Genomic DNA, 23131 nt, shown 5'->3' with positions numbered 1-23131 from the left:
TTTGACAGTGGGAAATCACAAAAGCTGGGTTTGTGATGCAGCTCCTGATGTTTTAAAAGGTCTGATTTGTAAAATCTGTCTGTAGAATATTTATGTAAGGTGTCTATATTGGCCAGTCCCACCAGGGACATGGTCCCCTTCATTCTGATACAACCAAAGCTTCTAAATGACTTCAACATATACTACTACACCACAAGGGAGTAGTCTTTCTTTCTGGGTGGCATATTCAGAATTTTAAGTTTTCTCTATGATAGATTCTCAGTACCATAAAATTCCCACCCAAAAACTATTCTCAATGCTAATGTAAGACACATAGTGAGCAGCAGCAAGAAGGATAAAAACAGTGTTTTGCTTAACTAACTTTAGAGAGAAGCGGGAACACAGCAACTGTATTCTCAAGATTCTAACAGTGGAGTGCTCCAAGACTGTATGCCAAAATGTAAGGGCAAATGTTATAACTGAGGACTCAAAAACCACTATGTCTGAGTTGCTCAGATAAAATTTGGGACATCTATTTTTTATTCAGTTCCCAAATTTGTTCATATAGTGAGATGGCTGGGCATTACATTAGTCGCATGCGATGTTAAGGAAATGTGTTAAGTAGTGACAACCAAACATACACAATTAACAGATGATTTTTAAAAAAATAGACAAGTCATCTTACCAACATATCAACTTCCATCTATCTTAAACAATATATGACAAATTATAAAGTGCTTTTCTATAGAAATGTCATGGAAGAAGAAATATTTTACCTATTGCAGCTAATCTGAGACAAGTAAGAGGAACCAAATAGAGTACACACTTCCTTCATTAGGACGCCTAGGCCAGCAAAAATTAAAAGCTGGTAATACTTCTAGTACTGTTAGTACAGATGCCTATCCTATATATTCTCAATCATTAGTCAGCTCAAACAGAATTGTCTTGTTTTTTAGTCTGACTACAAAAAACGTAAGATATTGAAAAAGATATTGATGCTGGGAAGGTTGGTCTGACACTAGTTGCCCTTCGTAAATCAATTATCATCTACTTCTTTTTTTTTTTTTTTTTGTTAATTATGAAACAATCCTGATTAAGGCCTCCTAAGTAAGTGATTTTATTTTCACTGTAGTAAGAAACATTTGCCCAGTCCTATGTAAACCAGTGTGAAATCTTGGGTTTACATGCGTGTAGAAATAATCCAATTGTTCAGTCAAACTGATAGATCAAAATAATAGAATGAGAGAAGTATGGGAATGGTTGAAAGGCTGTAGTGTTGTCACTGCAAAAGAAAGAGGTGCAGTTCTCAGTAACGGAGGAAAAGAAAAGGGGTGAATCTTTCTGCATTCACTGTATAAGTAATGAATAAAAATAGAATAAAACTGAAAGATATAAACAGTAAAATATTTTACCAAAAAAACTAGTAAACAGTAAGTGAAAAAAAAATTTGGAATATTAGCCTCTGGTTGTGCTTATGGTAAGGCAGGGTTTACCCAGAGTAATTTGCAAATTATCTAAAAAAAGTTAAAATAATTAATTCAAAGTATTATATAAAGTTGAGATGTTGTCCCTAATTATTTTTATAAGATCAGATGGAGCATATAGTCTATATAACATAAAACATTATTTTTGGGTATTTGCATTAAAAAAGAAAAACAGTAGCTTCACAGTAGCTCTGACTTCAGTTTTTGCTTATCGTGTTCTGTATGTCAAAATATAATGCAAATCCTGTTACTTTAGTATATGGATATCCATGCAGCAAATTGTACTAGATGTTTCTTCAGAGCTTTGTTTCTGGAAGATATTATTTCTGTGTACTTACCACATAGTAAATTAAAACATATAAACTGTAGGCAAAGTTATAGTTGAATAATAGTGCTTTTTATTGCAATCCCATATCCTCTCTATCACTACTTGATTTAAAACACAATTATTTCCCTTTCAATAAAATGTAATGTTACGGAAATGAGCTCTCCAATAATAGAAGATACTGTCAATTTGAACCTAAAGAAGCAATGATTACTTGTTCAGTTTCTGTTTTTAAAGTGGCAGAAAAAAAGGACTCATAACAAGGTGAAATTCAGTAATTCAGGTCTTTTAGGAACTTACATTTTGGGTTGTAGGGAAGGTTTATGTGAAGGATGGAAAGACAGTACTATTAAAGTTTTTTTAAACACAAAAAATACTCAGAGTTGATAGGAGGTCCATTTCACAGATCATATTTCCAGAGCATAACCCACAAATATGTTAGCTCATTACATAAATTGTGAAAGGAGGATTAATTGGAAGGAACTCTGGCATTGAGAACTAAGGTACAAAGTAGTAGTTAAATGTTAACAGTTTATGTTACCCAAAAATAAATTAGTCAGGTCTTTGGACTAACCTAAGCTAATTTCCTAAATTTGTCATCCACCCTTAATTTCCATTTAAAACAGAATCTCCTGCACTGTCGGCTAAATAGGGAGAAGAAAAAGAATAATCTCCAAAATTTATAATTTATTTTAGAACATCCAGAGATGCTCAAGGTATGATGAAGTAACTGAGCTTCAGGAGGCTCTTCCTCCTAGCTGATGATAGCAGGTGGTCTGACACTTGAAATGGGAATAAAGACTAGATAGGCCTGCATTAATGAAAAATTTCCAGATTTCTGTGGGAGTGGAAATCCTCTAAGGTCTCAATAAAGCAAACAAGTTCTGCCATTGAAATTGGTTTGAAAGACTATGGTTTAACTAAAGGTCAGACCACATACCATGAATAGCATAGAGTATATAACAAGAAATAAGCTCTTAACAGTTCCCAGGTCACATAAATTCAAGTTGACTTGTATGTGACTTAAACTTATGCATTGACTTCATTGAGAGAATCCATGTGCTGAAATTGTGAATGTGCTGTTTGACAAATCAGTTTCAGATTACCAATTACGCATCCCAGAAAAGAGCTATAACAGCAGCTGGGGTTCACTTAAGAAACTAGCAACCGCAGCGGTACTTCTGCAAAGTACTACTGCTAATACAACTCACTGTGCTGCCCTGAAGACTTGACTTGTCATCCCTGATATATTTCATCTTCCACCTATATTTAGTTAAAAAAATGAACAGTGTCTTCATAGTCCTTCAATAAAAGTTTTCTGAAGAAGATCTAGTGAAATAACTCCCTCCTCTGCCTTGTACTACAGAGCTAGTGGATATAGCAGTACACAGACTGAAAACTTAGTCATTATTGGGTATACTCCTTTATGTTCTAATAAGTCCAATTGAGTCAAAGACATTAGAATGCACAAAATTAACTGTTGATTTACTGACTTAGGATAATGTCCTTAATATTGATCCATGGAATTATACATTGCTTGGATAAAGGGATTATGATGCCTTATGCCTTACGCTTCTAATTGAAAGTTGAAGACAGCAAACAAGCATCAACTTTCCATTTATTTATTTATTACATTATTTTTAAATGCTTTATTTTCATTTTTTGAAAGAAATTGCAGACATATATGAAAATTCTTAGCTTTAACCTATGTCAGTAAATACCATAGGGATGAAAACCTTCTATTGTCTTTTTCATAAACCGAATTTGAAATACTCTACAGAACTGAATAAAACTGTTACAAATAAGTGGAGGAAAGGGAGATTAAGAGGAAGTTAAGGATGGGCTTTCCAATGAGACTTTTGAACAGATGGTAAATCAATGTGATAAAGATACAGGAAGGTGGTCCCAGATGGTGTGCTGTAAGTTCTGCCAGCAGTGAGGACAGCGACAGCAAGGAAAGAAGTGAAGAACTTTACAAAATAGGGAACAGGCTGGAGAACTGTGGCCTGTTTGTGGAAAGCATAACCCTAAATTCGATTTTTACATTATATAGAGACTAACATTTTGTTTGAGGTGGGATATGAAGTGTTTGTACCTTTGAAAGCATTAGAAGACTGGCAGTGGTATTATGGAGACTTGGGGCTACAGAGGCTTCTGTAGGAAGGGAGGAAGGAAGATTCATAAGGAAGAGAATTCTGCACAAGAGGATTTAGCTGCAGAGAAGTGGATACTGTAAATTGTCTGTATTTAGTAGATTTATAGAGCAGAAGGTCATGGAAGGGTATAGGTCCACAAGGAAATTACTCTGAAATAAGTTAAATGGTGAAATTTATAGGTCATCAATCAGTCTTTGAAAATTGCCCACATACATGTCTTTACCATACAGCACACAAGAATTAAGATTAAATTTATTTTTCAGTAAAAGGATGATGAACTAATCCATTTACTGTGGGATAAGTCTGAGCATCAGGACAATTACTGAAAAGGAGTTCTCACTGTAATTTCACACCCCAATTTTTATTGCAATAATTCATTGTCTCTCAAGTCATGCCAGATGATTCTGGGTAGGAATTTTTAAGCCTCATCTACACCTTCTTCTGAGAACAGCATTGCTCATTTTCTCATGATGTATTTTTGTGGCATTTGCCATCAAAGAAGCTAAGTATCTTGCAAATATTTACTTTTTAATTTAAAACACAGCTCCTATTGGCTTCAGTTGCAGGTGTTGAGTGTTCAGCAGTTCTGAAAATCACAGCTTAAGCTGAAAATTCAGAAAGAAAGAAAAGGGGGAATTCATTTATACCTATAAAAAGATACTTGCTAGGCTAAACCAACTTCAGCTGAAGTATAATTTATTTTAATTTTCTTAGGGCAACATTCAACTGAAACCATAAAACTAACTCTTCTGGTTTCTTTCTTTATTCTAAATACAAGTGAACAGAAACAAATGTATTTCCCTTTACTGCACCTGTAGATCAGACCAATTTCCTCATGCTCTCTTATGCACTGAATGAAGTGATGTTCATTCAGTGAGAGAGTGATGCGCTGATGAATCCATGTTCATTCAGTGAGTGAGAGAGTGATGCACTGATGAATCCATGTAGGTAAAGATTCTTTCATGGTATTTAGGTGGACAAGGGCTAAATCTAATGAATCATAAAAACCAACTTAATTCTGGCATTTCCTAAGTTTTGAGTGTATATGATTTTGCAACTCCTGCATTTTACTTTTAGCATACGTTTTTATATAAAATAGATATAATGGATCCAAATCATTACATGGATGGGTTTTGGTAAGGAAACCATTTTCTGTCATCCATATAGTAGATGTTTTTAACTCTTAAATGTGAGCAGATGCTACATGTATTTGCAGTAGTTTCTGAAAAGCACTCAGCCCTGGCCTTGCTCTCCTCCCACTATAGCTGACAGAAAAATTGTTCTTGACTTCAGAGCTCCACCAGCCAAGTATATTCTAATTCCAGGGTCAGCTTTTTGTGTAGCGGCAGACACTTGATGTGTATTACCCCTTGCCAAGCAAATCTTTTACCTTCTTTATGCAACAACAAAAACAACAAAAAAAGTCCAGAATATTATCCATAGATTATCTTCTTCAGAACTCATTACTGGTTGGACAGCATTAGGTATGCTCTTGAAGCACATCTCCTGGTTCAGTTTCTTTCAAAAGTAATCTGGTTTGTGTGCACTGAGACCACTGTGTGATGTGAGGCAAAGCACAGTTAAGTGAGGAGAATTAAGAAATTAATGTCAAAAGCATAGTCCTGATCTAAACTAAAACACTAATGAGTCTAAACCTTATGGACTCTTAAGAAACATATTAACACATGGTTGTTTTTAAGTTACTTGGGCCAATAGATTCATAAAGGACAAGTCTTCTGAAACAGCAGTTTGTGATCTCAGTATGGACAACAGCTTGGAAATCTCTGGCTTTAAGTCTGTCCCTCATTAGTCAGCTGAGATACTCAAATTATGAGTAAGTGTACTGATTGCCTATAAATGTTCTCCATATGTTTGTCTGGTTTTGTGCCCACTAGAAAATCAGTGGTCCGTTTAACAGAGCCAGACAAAATGTGCCAAGTGTTTGAAATAATTTGACTCTTGCTGGTCCATAACAGTGCATCTCATACCAGTTCACATGTGGCAAACATAAATGAAACTCAGCATTCATGCTTCAGAAAAATTCTGCTTATTATCCCAAGCCCTAAAAGACATTAGAGCAAGGAGACTAAATTTAGACAGTTCTTACTGACAATCTGCCTATTGGCAGACGTATACTACGGAACTGAATTGAACCATGAAGGAACGCACTAGTTGTTACCACTGCACTGGCAGATATCAAAGAAAGTGCATTTTCTTTTAAAGGTGAATGACTAGATGCTTTAGGTAGCTTCACTGTGTGACAAGCTTGACTTATATCTCAGTGTCACACCTGTCTCGATGTAGTTCAGTTAGTGACATGAAATAGAAGCCTAATAAGGTTAGGTTCCTTGGCTCTGAGTACTAAGGACAAAGATGCGTCGTTTCTTAATACATTGGTTTCTCAATGCATCGGGTGCTGAGTTCAAAACCTTGCTATTCCAGTTTCATTCAAATGCAATCACTGAGATATAGAAATAATGAAGAAAAAAAAAGACTGTTGATGGAGGATTGCAAAAGTTTTCAACTGGTCTGGTTTTTTGTAGTTTATGCATACATATACTACTCTACCTTAATTACAGCACAATTGTATGAGACATTCCTAAAATGAGTAACTCTGATACCTACTGATACTATATACTTCTCTTGTCTCATGTTCTTGCTATGTTATGTCTCAAATGTCCTTTGAAACAAGTATCTGCACTTTAGTCTTTGTAGAACAATTTTAGGATCTGCAAAACTGTTAGCAATTTCTCATTTAAGGTTCATGTTAGAAGATGATTTCTGATTTTCATGTTTAAATTCACTAATAGAATATAGGCAGTACTTTTAAAAATCAGCTGAGAAATGTTAAACTTAATCTTAAAATTAGCTTAGTCCTAAAATACATATATAGTGTAAGAAATTGACAATTTCAAATACTACTTTTTTTTCCCTCCTTTGTTAGGAGAAACAACTGTGTATTTTGTACAGCATAGCAAAACACAATACACTTTTTGGTTTACTCTGTTGCCACTTGCTGCTTAGCCATCCATCTGGGATGACTGTCACTAAATGAGTACTAAAGAAGTGCAAGCCTGGAAAGCATCTGCAGGGAGAAGTCCTGGTGCTATAGAGAACAATAACATACATTCTGCATGTGTGCACACAGGGGAAAGACACAAAAGGCACATCAAAGAGTTTGGCATTTTCATTTTCCCAAAACTAAAGTGATTTTATTACCTAGGCAACATTCCCAGTCTTCTCTGGCTGTAGACATATGCTTTTAAGTCATGTTTTAATAGTTGTTTCATGCTTGAGGAATGAACAATAATTGAGATGCTGTTTTTTACATCTTTTAAATATGTCAATTTCATTAATAGGAGTAATTATGAACAGTAGGCTAAATACACTTTCTCACACTATATATGACTGTGTAGAAACTCAGTTCCTTTCTCCTCAGCCTTCATTATCTACACCTGTAGCTTCCAAGTTCCCGGCTTTATATTACTTCTGTTGGTTTTGGCTGTATTCCCAAATGATTTACAATTCCTGCCTTCCAGACTGTCAGGTTTTCTCCATTAAATCTTTGTACATTAAAAATACCACACTATTTCTATTAGTATCTGTAGGAATTTCATCAAGGGAGTTAAATCATTCTTGTGAGTTTGTTCTATGGAATACTGACTTGTAGCTGACCAAGGGGAAGGAAAGGAACTGTGTGAAAGAAAGAAGCTTTTTAGTGTGATCTTTTAGCAATAAAAATCATCCCTTTGGCAGAAAAGACTGGGGACAAATTATAAGAGTAACCAAAGCTTTCAGCATTATGAAGAATGAATCCAGAAGTGAACTAAGACAACCACCAGTTCGGTAGGAATTTCTGGAGTCTCCAGCTGCTCTGCATGATACAAGTGGCAGATGAAGAAAAGTAGAAAAAAAAAAAATGAACAAATGCATATCAGGAAAAAAGAGAATCAGAAATGTATTTTAAAACTGGATAATTAATATACAAGAGTTAAATTTGATATAATACTAGTTTTGATCCAGTTCAAATGTACTGAATCTCATGTATGCTAATCTAAGAAAACCCAGACTTCTACAAAGTTTTAGGCTTTCCTCCTCTGTCTTCACTGAATATATCTCCTCCTTACAACAGCTGTCTAAATCTTCTCTTATTTTTTTGAATCGCCCCGATTATTTCACTGTTACTGTCAGATGTACAATTTTTTTCTCTTCCTTATGATACTAGATTTTCAAACCCAAAATTTCCTTCTGTTTCTAAACTGGCAGATAAGCAGAACACACATCAAACATAGTTAAGTTTTATTTAGCAAGGGTATATCAGAGTATCGTTGTTATATTTTTCTGTCTCTAACCTGTAGGTAAGAGAAAAATGCACCGCAGACTTAATTTCTGTGAAAACATCATTCCCCAGAAATATAAAAGTCACAGCAATACTTACATGGTTAAAACTGAGAAATTGTATATTGGGAATGTCCCCTGGCCATGGTTACTCCTGAACTGTGCCTCTGATATGTTTGAAAGCGCATGAGTTGTCCCATGCAGGAAGCATTCTAGGGACCAGATCATTCTAATGATTTAATGGTGGAAATTATCAAGTTTCAGTGCTGGGACACTGTCCATGTCCCAGCACTGTTTAACCCACCAGCATAGACATAGCTGTTACTTCAGACTAGTTCAAAGCCACTAGTTGGGCAACAACGTGAAAAAAAAAAAAAATTTATTCCACTGCATTGCTCTTGTTTAAAATTTCAAAGCCCATAGAAGGATGGAGGAAAAAGAGAAAGCTGCTTCTTTTAGGAAGATGTCAAAAAAATTAACTGTAATTATCAGTGAGATAGAAGCTACAATATTTTTTTTAATAGAGTAACTAGTAATTGTTACATTTGAATGCTTAGAGATACTCTCTCCCTCTTCTAGGATGACTATATTAAAACAGCAAAGAAAGTCTTACCATCCTAAGTCATTATGTGATTGTCTTACCTGCAGCATTAAAACCACACATGTATGCAGAAGTGAATTTAGCAGGCAGATTATGAGCTTCTCCCCTCCCCCCAAAATCTGAAACCTGTTCCTGTGAGATAACTCAAGCAGGTGCATCTCCTCCACCCTTGTCTGCACTGCCAAATTTTATTTACTATTTTATTACTAGAAACCCAGGTTTTCTCTGACTGAATCATGTGTTGAGGGAAGAAAGAGAAGAAGACGAAGCAATTAGTCCAGTTTGCTCTTTTTCGTTATTTACACTATTCTTGCTTGGAATAACTACAGCCATCTCCTCTTTCATCCTGTCCCTGGCAATTTTCACACTTATTGACCCTACTTCTAGACTTGATTCTTGTTTTGGTCACATAACCCTAATGCATAGCACTGCTTTATCCTTACTTATAGAATCTTTAAAATTCAGTTCTGTACTGTCCTGTACAATGTCACAATTTATTCATGTCCCTCCCATTTGGCTTTTTAGGCATTTAGATGGCAAATGAGCTTCCTTCTTTCTTCTTCTAAATAGATCTGTGCTTTTCGTGAGGAAAGGAGTACACAGAAGGAAGCTTTATATATTTCTGGAAAAAATTAAACATGAGCACAAAGTCATTGTCTCCTACAAAGATTCTGTGTGTATATGTGTATGCATACAGTTAATTTTTATTATTCTGTAATTGTTTACTAACAGAATGGTCATTCTGAAAAAAAATTTGTTTTAATTTAAAAAAGTTAGGTTTTTTTAAATTTTAGATAAAGATCCCAGTCACCTTCTCATCTTCATTTTTAAATGAAGATACTATTCATTATGAATTAAGGGTTTGTATTCTAAAAAAGCACCGTCCTGTTTGCCTTTATAAAATTGAGACCTCCTTCCTCATCTATTATTGAGTACAATGGCGGCAACTAATCCAGAATAGTGCTTATGCTGGCTTTTTCCATACATATCAGTAAACAAATATTCTTTATTCTTGTTCACAGTATGCATGTTTAATGAAATACCAGAAGAGCAAGATGCTCTGGTGCACTTCATTATCTCATGATTTCTCAATATACAGAATGTTACAGAGCTCTGCTTTGTTTTCTTCTGCTGTATTATCTTTCAGAAGATTATACACACATTATGCAAATGAAAATAAAAGCAGGAGCAATTCTTGAAACCATTTTTATTTTTAAAATAACTTTCAACGTTCAGCATTTTTAAGCAGTCATGTTTTCTAGCTCTTTATACACTTTTCAAAACCAATCATTTAATTGGAGAAAAATAACTTATTTACATTTGCATTTTAAACAATTCTGCAGCTATCTACTTACTTTTTAAAACATCTGACTCAAAGAAGCTGGTCCAATTTTTTCCCACTAAGTTGTAGTCTTGAATTTCCACCCCTCTATCCCTTACCTTTATCTCCTGGTATAAGGTTTTGCAACAGTAACTCATTCGTCTTATGACTACAACAGCCTGTCCCCACCTTCTTTAGGCCTATGCCAGTGTGTGAGTTGTTACTAATGGGAAAGTAAGTTATAGCCTTTCCATGCTGGAGTAAATTGACTCCACTTTGATGGCAAATGAAATAAAAAAAAAAAAATTCTTACACTTGCCTTCTACAGTGTCCCAGATGTACGCTTCCCTTTTTAGAGAGCTCAGCCTCAAGTCTGGGTCAGCAGTTTAAAATAATTGGTCTTTAATATATTAAGCTTCTGTCTCAGTAATGGAAGAATCCAGTACGGGACTCAACTTACTCAGTTTTCACTTTATAACCAGAGGGCTAAGGGCTTTGAGCATTTTAAGACATGCTTGTACACTGATACTACACTTTTTAAAAGAAAATACTTAAGTTTTCTGTTACAGTTAAGTAAAGAGAAAGAAAAAAAAAATTAACTATGCCCAGTATAATATTGATTTAATATCAAAAGTTAAATTAAATCATATGCTTTTGCATGGACTTACAGTTTTACTTTCCTCTGGGCACATAATCAAAGTGAAATATCCAAACATAGAATTTAGCAAGATATAGGAAGTAAAAAGAATTTGAAATCTAATTTTTTTTAGATGACAGATAAGTGTCTGCTCTGTTTTATCTCAATACCTTTAATAAAATATTTTAAGAAAAACTATGCTGTACGTGAAAAAATGCCCTCTCCACCCCATTCTTCCTCTGGTTTAAAACATTATTTTGAAACTATATAGCTACAAATGAGTGGAATGAGTTTCAGCAACCAATGCATACCAAAGATTGTAGAAGGAGGACCCTGACATTGGTTACTACGGATTGGAAATGATGAACCAGAAAATTTTGGGGAATTCCTGAAAAACAAGTAATTTGTGAGAATACTATTCAATGGTAATATATTCTTTGGACAATTTCTGTTTGAGACTGCATTGAGAGAACTAATTTTCTGTTTTCTCTTTGTTTAACCAAATGGAGATGTTGCATATGCATATGTGTTTACATTTTTCAGATAGTAGCATCTTAAAATTACTTCACATAGCATTGCTGTACCTCAAGAACAAAAAATGATGACACAGTAGGTGAAAAAGGGAGAGTAGGGATCTTGCATGTGTGTCTTGACAAACCATGGTCCTAAATTTATGTCCCTGAGATGGTTGGTGGGAAATACTCTGTGGTGATCTTCCAAGTCCAGAGTTCTCACAGTGCTCTCACAGCCTTTTTCTTCCAACCTGCAGAAAACCCATTTCTCCACAGCATCCCTCAATTCACAGTTTGACCCATTAACAGAAGACGATCAAAATTAGATTTGCTAAAGATCTACAAATCCTAATAAAGATTGCTCAGTTAGAGGTTATGTCCTTTCATGCTCTCATTACTCTGAATCTTCAGTTCCCTATCTGACTTTCCTATCCTATTTTGCTACTGTTTTCCCCCATTTAAAGCTTCCTAAGTCACTACATCCCTTTAGGGTCCATCACTGTCTCCTCACATTCCTGTAAGTTTTGCACTTCAGTCTTTTTTTTCCTGTTGGCTTATAGTAACCCTTGCTATCGTCCCATTAGCTGCAATGGCTGCACAAATCCACACCTTCGTCCAGATCCTACCAGGGCCTGGGTAGGATTCCATGAGTAGAAGAAAAGGATTCATCTTTAGTGGTGGAGAGAGAAGGAGGGAGAATAAAGAAAAAGAAAGAGAGAGTCAGTGGCATAATGATGACACCACTGCAATTACACAGACAGGAAAAGAAGAAATGTAATTTATTATGTCTGTACACAAATTTCAGACACAATCTTTTTGTGGCTTGTTGATGAGATTGCCTGTCTCATCAATATGCTGCTGAAACCCCAAGAATGAAGAAAAGCCCTAACCATGCACCAGCATCATAAACTATAATAGATTTAATAAATATGGGTAGTGGGTACGGTGCTTGCAATACCATTAAAAGGTGTGGAGCCTCCTGAAGTCCTGTAGGCAAGCACCCTCAATATTCAGAAACAGAACTTCATTAGAGTAATAAGAGGCAAACTCCAGGAAGGCCCACAACATGCAAATTACAAAAGATTGCCCTTAATAAGATCAAGCTCTCCTAGGGAGTGGAAATGAGACAGAAAAAGTTATAGCTAAGATTAAATATTTTTACAGCCTTACAAGATTAGAAAGAAAGTCTTTAAATTTGCTGCTATCAAACAGAAAGAAAAGCCTTTTCTTTCTCTCATATGAAATATGAGCTAACACGTAAAGAGTTGTTAACCTCTACCATACCAAATATAGATAGAACCATAAAATCTGAAGTCATAATTTCTTGAAGCATAACTTCCCTAAGCTCACAGTGTAGTCTAATTACAGCACAAATTATTGATGGTTTTATTGCTTTATCCTAAATACTATTACAATTCAATTTAACTGTGTTAGGAAAACAGAGAAAGAGGGGAAGACAGTTCTTAACATTTGAATGTGAAGTATTAAGTTGGGATTTTATTGTAAGAATACTCCTATTCCCTTTTCTCTTATCTATATAAATGTTTCATAATGAAAATCCCTTCTTAATAGTCCTTTAATATGCTAATAAATCTAGAATTAACTTGCATTTTTCAGGAAAATGAGTAACAGGTTATTAAAGTCTGGAGCTGCTGCTGCTGCTGTTAAAACCATGTTCTGATTTTCAAGACAAAGTAAGACAAACATTCAAAACAAGAGAGGAAAAACTTGAGACTGGAAAGAGTTTATAAAAATGGTGGGGGTTGGTCACGATGCTATTGCTCAGTTTGCCTAGTCTGTCTCCAGTTTTACAGTTCCCTTTTCTTTCTCTCTCTTCCTTCTAGTAAACTGTATCTTTAAAATGGTGACAACCTTAACTAATTAAAATGTATCTCAGTATTAACTTTTGTGTCCTGTTCTACAGCCTCTTTATTCATATCTTAATTGACATACGATTTTTAGAAGAAGCCTCAAAAGTAAGCTCTCATTGATTTTTTTCAGTTAAATAACTTGGTTTTCAAAAGAGTACTTCTCTTTGACTTTTGTTGACTTATTTATAAATCATGTTACATAACAAGTGAATTAGACTGTTGGACACAATTTGTGCCTTTCCCAGAAAGTATTGATTCCTATAACAAGCCACTCTGAGACCATAAGTATTAGTTACAGAAATTCTCTTGCAATCAGAAACTGCTATGAATTTTTTACTTGTGAATCCAGCTGTCACTAGGTGACTGCTAAACAGACTCTTCCAAGTTCTTAGTGTATGAACCAACCTCAGGTGTGCTTTATCAAACAGCCATGTACTCTTAGTTTTGGTAATGCAAGACTGTGTGTGAGCAAAGAAACAGTGAAAAGAGCACTGAGGTTTAGTTTCCAATACAGAGGACAGGTATCAAAGACAAACATCTGCACCGCTGTGTTATTTTTTGTTCTGGGATAAATTCTGGAAAATTGCGCTGCATTTAGTGACCCAGAATCCAGGGACACTGGAATTCCCCTTTTGGGGAACCAACCTGTCCAGCTCCAGGCACCCACTGGCCTTCCAGGAGCTGCGGCACTGGGCTCGGAATGACAAAACTCTCGGCAATAAAGATGCTGAACTTTCTCTTAAAGGCATGCAGAGTGCTACCTGGACATTAGTAACTATCTAGCTGTATGAGTTAAAAACATGTGGGAGTTTCCACCAGATTTTAAACTTCTGTGCATATTGCTCTAATTAAAAAGCAAAGAATGATGACACAGCTCTGAAAACCAGCTCGGTCAAGCCCCAGTAGTTGCAAATTCAGCCCCAGGTGAATGTGGATCCATGTTCTCTTTCTTTCAAATGCCTGACTTTTAATGCACACCTTGTTTATCTCTGTGTTGGTACAGCTGTATGATTTCCTGCTGGTTTATGCTCTGAGCTTTGCATCTTCATTTGCATGCTCATAGCCTAATACTAGCACCACCTATTTGATTTGAAAATATACCCTGTAGATAACTACTGCGCATCAGTTGAGGGCTGCTACCAGAAACCAGACTTGAGCTGTTGATGACACAAGCACTCATCACTCACAGACTTTGAGCCAAACGATGCTGTTTGAGACCAAACTGACAGTGTGAAAACTAACTGCGCTCAGATGTGAAAGCACTTTTAGTCACAGATACGTATATAACGTTGAGTGACAGGCTCTTCTGTCCAGGGCGGGGGAGATGGCACAGCCTGGGAGAGAAGCCGGGTCGCTCAGGGTAAGAGTTCCTCACCCAACGTCCGCGCCCTGCGGCACTGGGGGTGCAGGACAGCGATACGGCACGGAAGGAGGTGGGGCGGGTCAGGGCAGCACTCCCAGCCGCGCGGGCTGCTCCCTCCCTCGTCGCCGTTAGAGCCGTGAAGCGCTCCAACCCCCGCCCACGAAGTCTCTGCCGGCTCTCTCCCTCAGCGACCACAGCTCCTGTCAGTCATAGAAGCAGCGAGGGAATATCTGGTTCTGATTGGCTCAAGTTCCCGCGGCGCCTGTCGATTGGCTGCCGCTGCTTGGGTGCCTCCCGCCTGTCGCTCTGGAAGGTTCTCTGCAGGCCGTCAAGTGTGGCCATTAGACGCTAGGGCAGTGGGGGAGTCGTTTGAGGGTCAGCAAGGTTTAAGCAGTGCTCACCTTGTGCCAGGCGGCCACACCAGATAAGCAGATTTTCTCGGTCCTTTAGAAGGAAACAAGCAAGCGGATCCTTTCAGTGAGAGCAAACAGCTATTCTGGATTGCTGTGAGGTACTGAAATGCAGAGTCACCATGTGACCAGCCAGTCGGTATGCTTCTAGTTTCAGAGACAATGGGATAAACTTAATGTCTTAAGAATCTATTATTAATGAAGAAGGTCATGGCTAACGGAAGTTGATCAGGTCTCATTTTGTAACAAAAAGTCTGGGATTCTGTCTTTTTTCTAATGTTTTGCTTCTTGATGTTTGTCTTTATGTTGTTATGTCAGATCAGCCCCCTGCCTTCTCCCATTCTCATACTTTGTCATACTTTATGACATTCTCCTATTCTCCCTTCTCATACTTTATCTTAAACTAATTTCCTTTGTCCAGTCCAGAGGCTCTGTCAGCCATTTTATGTCCATCACTAGAGCTGATGGTTGTATCATATCTTTCAGTTTGGAGAATGACATCACTTTCTTCTACAGCTTGTGTGTATGATTTTGAAATGCTCTTATTCTATTCTATAGTAATATTGGGTTAGAGTGAACAAAATGTCTTCAAGTATACATATTAATACTGGACTAGATTGAATAAAATTTGTTTGTTACAGAGTCATCTTTCCTTCCTTGATCCTTGTCTATTAGCTGTCTAGCTGGCTGGTTTTATGCCAGCTGTACTTAGAACAGGGCACAAGTGCCTAGGTTTGGCACTTTCAGAAATTCACCTCTTGTATTAGATATGATAGAGGCAGCACATTAATTTGTAATGTGATTTATTATACTGAAATGCTCTATAAAGTAAGGATGAGTGAAAGTTGAAAAGCGAAAACTTGACATCAAATAATTCTCTGAATATCTGGGTGCTTCTGAGGATATTTGGGTTGAAGTACTTTTGGAACAGCCTGTTTCTTTAACTTTCCCCTACTTTTGAGCCGGAGGTTGGCAAAGATGGCACTTTATGGTATTTGAAATGTACTGATGTGATAATGGTCATATGCTTAAGATCTAAATTTGAATCAGCTATTATGTTAAGGTACCAGAAGGTTTGTTTTATGGAAAACAGTAGTTGTTCTACTGCTTTTTCTTACTTTATTTAAAAAGCTACCAGCAGCAACACCAGGCTTGAAATTCAGAAGCAAAATGTTATTTCTCTCTGTCAGTACCTAGACTATTCCTTTGGAATATCACAGTTAACTCCCATAGCTCTCCTATTACCTGAGTTCTAGGGGCAGACTGAAAGCTCTGGACAAGCTTTTAGGTGGGTCAAGTACCTTCCAGTACTTCTGCTTAACAGGAGCATGTTTATGACCTTTCACTATTCATTGAACAATTGAGCTAAACGTCAAACCAGATACACTGATCAAAGGCTGATACTCAAATGTCTGTCGCTAGCTGGACTAGTTATTTGGTTTATTTTGCACAAACAACTTGAGGCTGTTGTTTTTCATTAGTTTTCCTGTGCTGTTCAGTACCTGTCACATTGAAGGTGATTTCTTTGACACATTTCCTAGTAAGCTCTCTAGGAGAGGGAGCAAAGAAGGGTGTAAATAGAATAAATGGCAGGGGTCAAGAAACAGAGACAAAAAATAATCTATCACCAATGATTAATATGTAAGAGATCTCAAACTGACTTTGGTTTGTTGTCAAAAAATTGCTTCTAGTCTGGTTAGATTAGGCCCACACTTAGAATTAAATTTCTAAAAACAGTAAAAAAAATTTCGAATCGAAAGTTATTTTTTCCCAGAAATCCTTCAGCTTTCCGAAGAAGAATCTTTTCCAATTTGCAGCAACAATTTCTAAAACGCTGTGACTGTTACAGTTGTTTATTTTAATGATTGTTGTTAAATACTTATTATGGTGTTCTAATGCTCATATTTCTTGTAGTGTCTCCTAGAATAACATTTTAAAGTAACTAGAAAATTCTAAGATCACAGAGGCATGGATTTGTTTTGAGTTTCTGCAAACTTAACACTTATGTAATCTTTAATATTGGCCGTGCTCAAATGGAAAACCTGTGTCAATATGAGTAAAAGCCATGTTGCATGTTTGTATGCCTCAGCATGTTATGGATGAATCTCCACAGAGAAAACTAACCCCAACGAGATTTCTGTTGGACTATGAGAACTGTCATATCTAAGCAGTGATGGAAGTAATTGATTAAATTCTAACGGCACAGGCCAGCATTTGTTTGCAGTAGGAACATGAAGTCTAAAATAACTTTAAGAGAAGTCTGTTGCTAGGATTAGTCATGATTTAATTTTAAGAGTACTAAACTTTCAGCAAAGTATCGTATTTTTACAAATGTGTCACTTTAAAATGATCAATATCAAAAAGCAGCAATGATTATGAATTTATTAGCAAAGCTACCATTTTATGAATGGTAGTGTATGAAGACATGCAGTGCAAATAACTAGTATTCCCATTTAAGATCATTTTCCTTGTGGTCACAAATTACAGTACAGTGCAGTTAGAGTTGTAAATATGCAGCATGTCTAGATACCAGCCATATTTTAAGCTGGAGCCCACATTGAATGAAAATGTAAACTTGTCTTTACTACTGGTGTGCTGTTGAAATAAAATAAAAATCGTACTTTTTGCACATATTTATTAAATGCATTTAATATACACGGATATAGAAATACTACAGTCTAAGGCAAAACTCATTACAGCTCATCAAGCTTTGCCTGTACTAGCTGTTTTAAATGTGCTCCTTGCTAATTTAACTAATTCATTATTTAAAAGATTGGAGAGATAAGCAAATTAAAAATATTCTTTGTTTCTCCTGTAAGCCTTGTTTAAAATTTAAATGAAAGAAATTCTGTTTTATCCTTGATATCAGATAATATATAATTTATAATAACACAGGATTATTAGAATATAAGTAGGTTTGGAAGGACAAATAAGTATACTGCTCAGCATTTTTAGCGTCAAACAGTTTAGGGAAGGATATATGTATAAAAATAGAGAGTATATAAGGTTTTGAAAATCCATAATGCTATCTCAACTTCTGTAGATAGCTAGTACTTAATATTATTTATCCTAGTATTTCACATTTTGCAGTGCTTAGCGCAAAAATCACATAGGCTTTGTAACTTACGTAGCAAGAGTAAAATAGAAAACCCCCTTTTTTAATAACATAAGAATAAGACAGTGATTCTAATAATAAGATTGAGTAACTGATTTTGGTGATTTTTAAATAGTGGTTTTATCAGAACCATTCAGTTGTTCTAGCACTGTTTAGAGACCAGACTTCTTATTGTAATTTTTCTGCACTTCCAAATCCATGTTTCATACTTTTTTTCACCTTAGTCTTTCATATTGTGTATTATAATTGTTCATCCAATTAATATCAGTATGAATAATCATATTGCAAACCTCATGACACTTACCCCCTAAAAGTGTTTCTTTGCCATGAGTTAGGCAATCTGACTCTATTACAGAGTTATTAACTAATATTACAGCAAGCCACGTATGCCTTTCAGACTAGGAAAAATGGGGCCAATTGCAGATTTTCTTCATGCCTCAGAAATCAATTTTCTTTCACTTGTGGAGCAACACTGTTAATATATTCACTGTTCCAACATACTGAGAAGAACAGGTAAATAATTCATTACCAGAAAACTGAGAGGTAGTGTAGTTGCTGGGACTTCACTCTGCATAGATCTTGTTTTAGCTTGATTTTCTTTGGTAAAAGTTTTAAAAAAAAAAAAAGTTAAACCAACTGAAGATGAACAGGTATCCTTTTATTTTTTATTATTATTATTAATAAGCTTGCTTATTTAGGTTATAAATGCAAACAGACTTGCATAATGAAAACAATGTCATAATAAAAAATGAGAATAATCTAGTTTTGTTAGTGAATATGTACAGTTATGTAAATAGTTAAATCAATAATAACTTGAAAGCGAAGCCTTAAAGTAGCAACTCAGAGAAGACCCCTAAATTTTCAAAAAAGGCTGCATAAATAATGTTAGGAACTCAATATGCTTTAGAGCAATTGCAAATATGATTTCACAGATGCTTACATTTTTGTGTTCACATTTATTTCACAAGGTTACATGAACTGCTGTTGGCACTAACAAAATTAAGTTGCATGAAGGTTTTCTGTAGGAAAAGCCTTGCTTCCAACAGAACAGAATTTTGTGATGAAAAGTTTTCTGTGGAGGCAAAAAGACCATAATTTTTCAGGAGGAGAAAAAAAAACGCAAAGGCAAACCTGGGGTTTCTTGCTGGACTACATCTCCCATTATGTGCCAATGCTAAGTGGTCTTATGATATGCTCATCCTGTTTGGCCTTAATGGAAAAAGAGATGCACCACAGGAGACATGGTCTGGCAGAAGAACTCAGAACACATGGAACAAAGGGAGGTTGTTACATTTCCATTTGTGTGTTTCTGTTCCCAGGCAAGGTATTTTTTCTCCTTTCTGTTTACCAAAAAGTTAAAAACTGTAACACCCCCCCAAAATGCACCAATTCCATACTATCTTTAAAAATGAAATTACTTCCATTCAAATTTTGCTCTAGACGTGGAAAAAGTACCTGGAGTATATATCTGTATGGTAGAAATTCTGCTCAACCTACACATGCACGTACAGGCTTGAAGATTTACCATCTTCGTAATTCAGATCCTTGTTGTGTGTGATGAACCTTTTTCATTGTAGTTTCTACTTGCCAGATGTTCAGTTGCCATTTTCCAGTAAAGTAACATTGACTGGGGCTTAAGGAAATGATTAATTCTTCATTTGCAGTGTTGGAGAAGGGAAAATATGCAAATGCTCTTAAATAACATTTCTTGCCAAACACAGAGTTAATTGGATAAAGGCATGCTAGCGTGCATGCATGGTTCTGGGTATGTATGCAGGAGATTAAAAAAATCACAGGTTTTGACCCTGTGTATAGCTGGTAAAACCCACCCTTATAAATACTTTGCTATATATTGTGCAAGGGAAAGCTATGCACAAGCAATAACTATGGTATTATTTATGCATTTATTGTGTTCTTTAGGGGACAAGGAAAAGATGATTTGGAGGAACTCAAAGGTACCATGTATTTTAATCTGTCTACAACGGATAATAATGCGTAATTACAATAAATAAAGGGGCAGAAATACATATATAGGTATCAAATCCTGTTCCTCCAGTCTCTTGCTTGATTCACTCCATACTTTCCACCACACAGCTTCCTGTCATTTCATGTTGTTTGGTGTATACTATGCCCCGACTGACAGTCCCACCTCTCTCAGCCTTTCCTCATATGAGAGATGTGCCAGTCTCTTAATAATGTTAGTGGCCCTTCGCTGGGCTCTCTCCAGTAGCTCCATCTCTCTCTTGTGCTGGGGAGCCCAGAACAGGTCACAGCACTCCAGGTGTGGCCTCTCCAGTGCTGAGAAGAGGGGAAGGGTTACCTCCCTCGACCTTCTGGCAGCACTCCTCCTAACACAGGCCAGGAGGCTGTTGGCCTTCTTTGCTGCAGGGGCACATTGCTGGCTTGTGTTCAACTTGGTGTCCACCAGGACCCCCAGGTCCTTCTCTGCAAAGTCTTGTATCTAATCAATACCTTTTTAATCTACCTGTACTTACATATAATTTATTGTAACGTGGCACCTTCAGTTACTGTAAATCTACACAGAGATGAAATATTGTATAAGATTTTTTAGCTTACATATCCTGCACCTGGGCATGATATACATATATATGAGTAATGTTTTGTTCTTGATGTGACAATCCTCATGTAATGAGAAATCTGCAAAGCATGGAATTTCAGTAGCTGATTGATAGATGTTCTTGGTGAGACCAGAAAAAATACCGCTGCTTTCTAAACTGTTGGCAGCCTCCTTTCACTTCTAATTTTGTAATCCATTTCTGGAAGGGTTTTTTGGAAGTAAGTCATTATCTCATATTCCTGGTTTGTGTGAAAACCTGACAACAGAACAGTTTTTTAGAGGTGTGTCTAATTGTTATTTGTGGGTAGGATTAGTAGTCCCCATTTTTGCCTTTTATATTTGTGGCATCTTTTTTTTTCCATTCTAACACTTGTTTTCATGGCACTGATAAATATGCAAAGAATGGAGGAAATATCAGAAAAACTTTCCAGTTCATTAAAATATTTAATAACTAATTTGGGTGTGGCTGTGATGTGATAGGAAACATTAACATGTGGGCTCGTAATGTAATTTGTCTCAATGTATTTTTTTTCTTTCCTTGGCACAATTCCCAGAAAATTACTTTCTTTTTCCAAGTTCATCTCTCAGTATTTTACTTAAAAAACACAAAATACTTTAACAAAATCTTTTTGTCTCCTATATTAACCTTTGATTTACTGTCACTTCAAATATTTCCCACTTCTTGAACTCATGCTGCCAATTTTCTTCTCTCTTCACGGAGAATATTTTGCGGTTCTTGAGCCTGAGTTTGGAAGTACAGAGTAGTAACAGTAAACTATCAATTAAGCTTTTTTTTTTCTTTTTTTAACAGATGGAGTCCACAGGTTGCAAATTGTATTTAGTTACATGGAATAGCCTTGCCTATGTAAAACACAGAAGACAAAATGTTACTTTCTTTTTTTGGGCTAGAATATGTAGTTAACTCATCAGTATATATTGAGGTCATCTTGAGTGTCCAACCTGCTTTCACACAATTATTTTTCTGTTGTCTTAGTTTGCTCTGTAAATAAGGTACTGACATTTAGTATTTGTCAAAATGCCCTATCTTAACTTGGAAAGATACCCTTCAATTTTATTTTCTGGCTTTCAAAATATATCTCAGTGGGTTCAGAAAATCCATGTTACAGAAATCATGGGTGTGTCCCAAGCAAGCATAGCATCTGTGTTAGTCAACATGAGCACAAAACAGATGGGAAAAACACGAATCACAAATATGCTATGTACAAATTGGTTGGCACAAAAGTTGATTTGACCAGCTATAGTAGAACATACATGTAAAGAATTTAATTTTAAATAGTGGAAACAGTGGAGCTGTTTCACACTATATGACACCTCAGGACAATCATACTGAGCTTGACTTTAAACCATTAACTTCCTTTCTTTTTTCTTTTGTTACCTTTGTTCCAATAAATCCTCTAAGCTTTTAATTTGGCAGGTGGTGGTTAAGAGTATCATCATAGAAAGGTCTGTGACAATTGCCCAATATGCATTTCCTTGAGAGTTCTAACACTTAGTATATTTTTAAACTGTATTAGTAAATTAAATAATTTTTCTTTACCATTAATGTAGAAGTTCATTGCCCATATCTCTTTGAAACACAATTGTGTTTGTCTGTTTCCAAAATGCAGATTCAGTAACAAAACAGCTGAAACACAGCAATATGATTTGCAGACTGCAAACACCTGTAGATGCCATGACGCTGGTACATTGGACATTTGATCAGCATGCTATGGCAGTTTATTTACACACTCAGCTTTTAAAAAACTAAACTTTTTTTGCTGTCTGTTAATGGCTTCCAACTTACATGGATTTTAATAGGCTTTAAAATCTCCCCTGAAGGCTGTTGCAATGTTTAGCAAGTAATGAAATAATTCACATTTGTCATGCTTACCATTAAAGCATTTCCTGAGTTTTGGTAGAAAGAAGCCTTGTTAGAAGCAAGCATGTTAACAAAAGAAGCAATTAAAACTTCTGCTGAGTAGAAGTGTTTGCATTGCTGCCCCTCTCTAATTAATAATCAATTCAGCAGATGTTCACCTTTCTCTTTTTTTCTTTTTTTTTTTTTTTTTAGAACTTAGACAGGAAAAAGATGCTTTATGCTTTTTGCTTCTGTGAGACTATGTCAAACACCCCATTGCATGCAGATACCAGATAATTTTGAAGCTGGAGGTAATACTGGAGTGTAGTTACAATTTGGTATAATAGCTTTGCAGTGTGATGAAAAATGTCCTGTAATATATGTCATTTTGAAGTGGATATACACAATGCTGAAGTTTTATTCAGTTTAATCTGTCAGAAATTTTGCACTCACAACACCTGATCTTTAGTATATTTAATACTATCACCATACAGCTAGAAGACTTGTATTCGTGCTATCTGGATTACTACTTAATTCACCCTGTATTCTGTCTAATACACTGTATAGGAGACAGTATTTCTCA

General features: G+C 36.0%; 1 protein-coding gene across 1 annotated transcript in view; it reads left to right on the top strand.

Moving 5' to 3' along the window:
- Nucleotides 1–23131, top strand: part of EYS (eyes shut homolog) — a 944771-nt gene that overhangs the window by 331282 nt on the left and 590358 nt on the right. The window lies entirely within an intron of this gene.

Source organism: Ciconia boyciana, chromosome 3 (assembly GCF_034638445.1).
Source record: "Ciconia boyciana chromosome 3, ASM3463844v1, whole genome shotgun sequence".
NCBI classification, from domain to species: domain Eukaryota; kingdom Metazoa; phylum Chordata; class Aves; order Ciconiiformes; family Ciconiidae; genus Ciconia; species Ciconia boyciana.
This window is presented reverse-complemented; position numbering and strand designations above follow the sequence as displayed.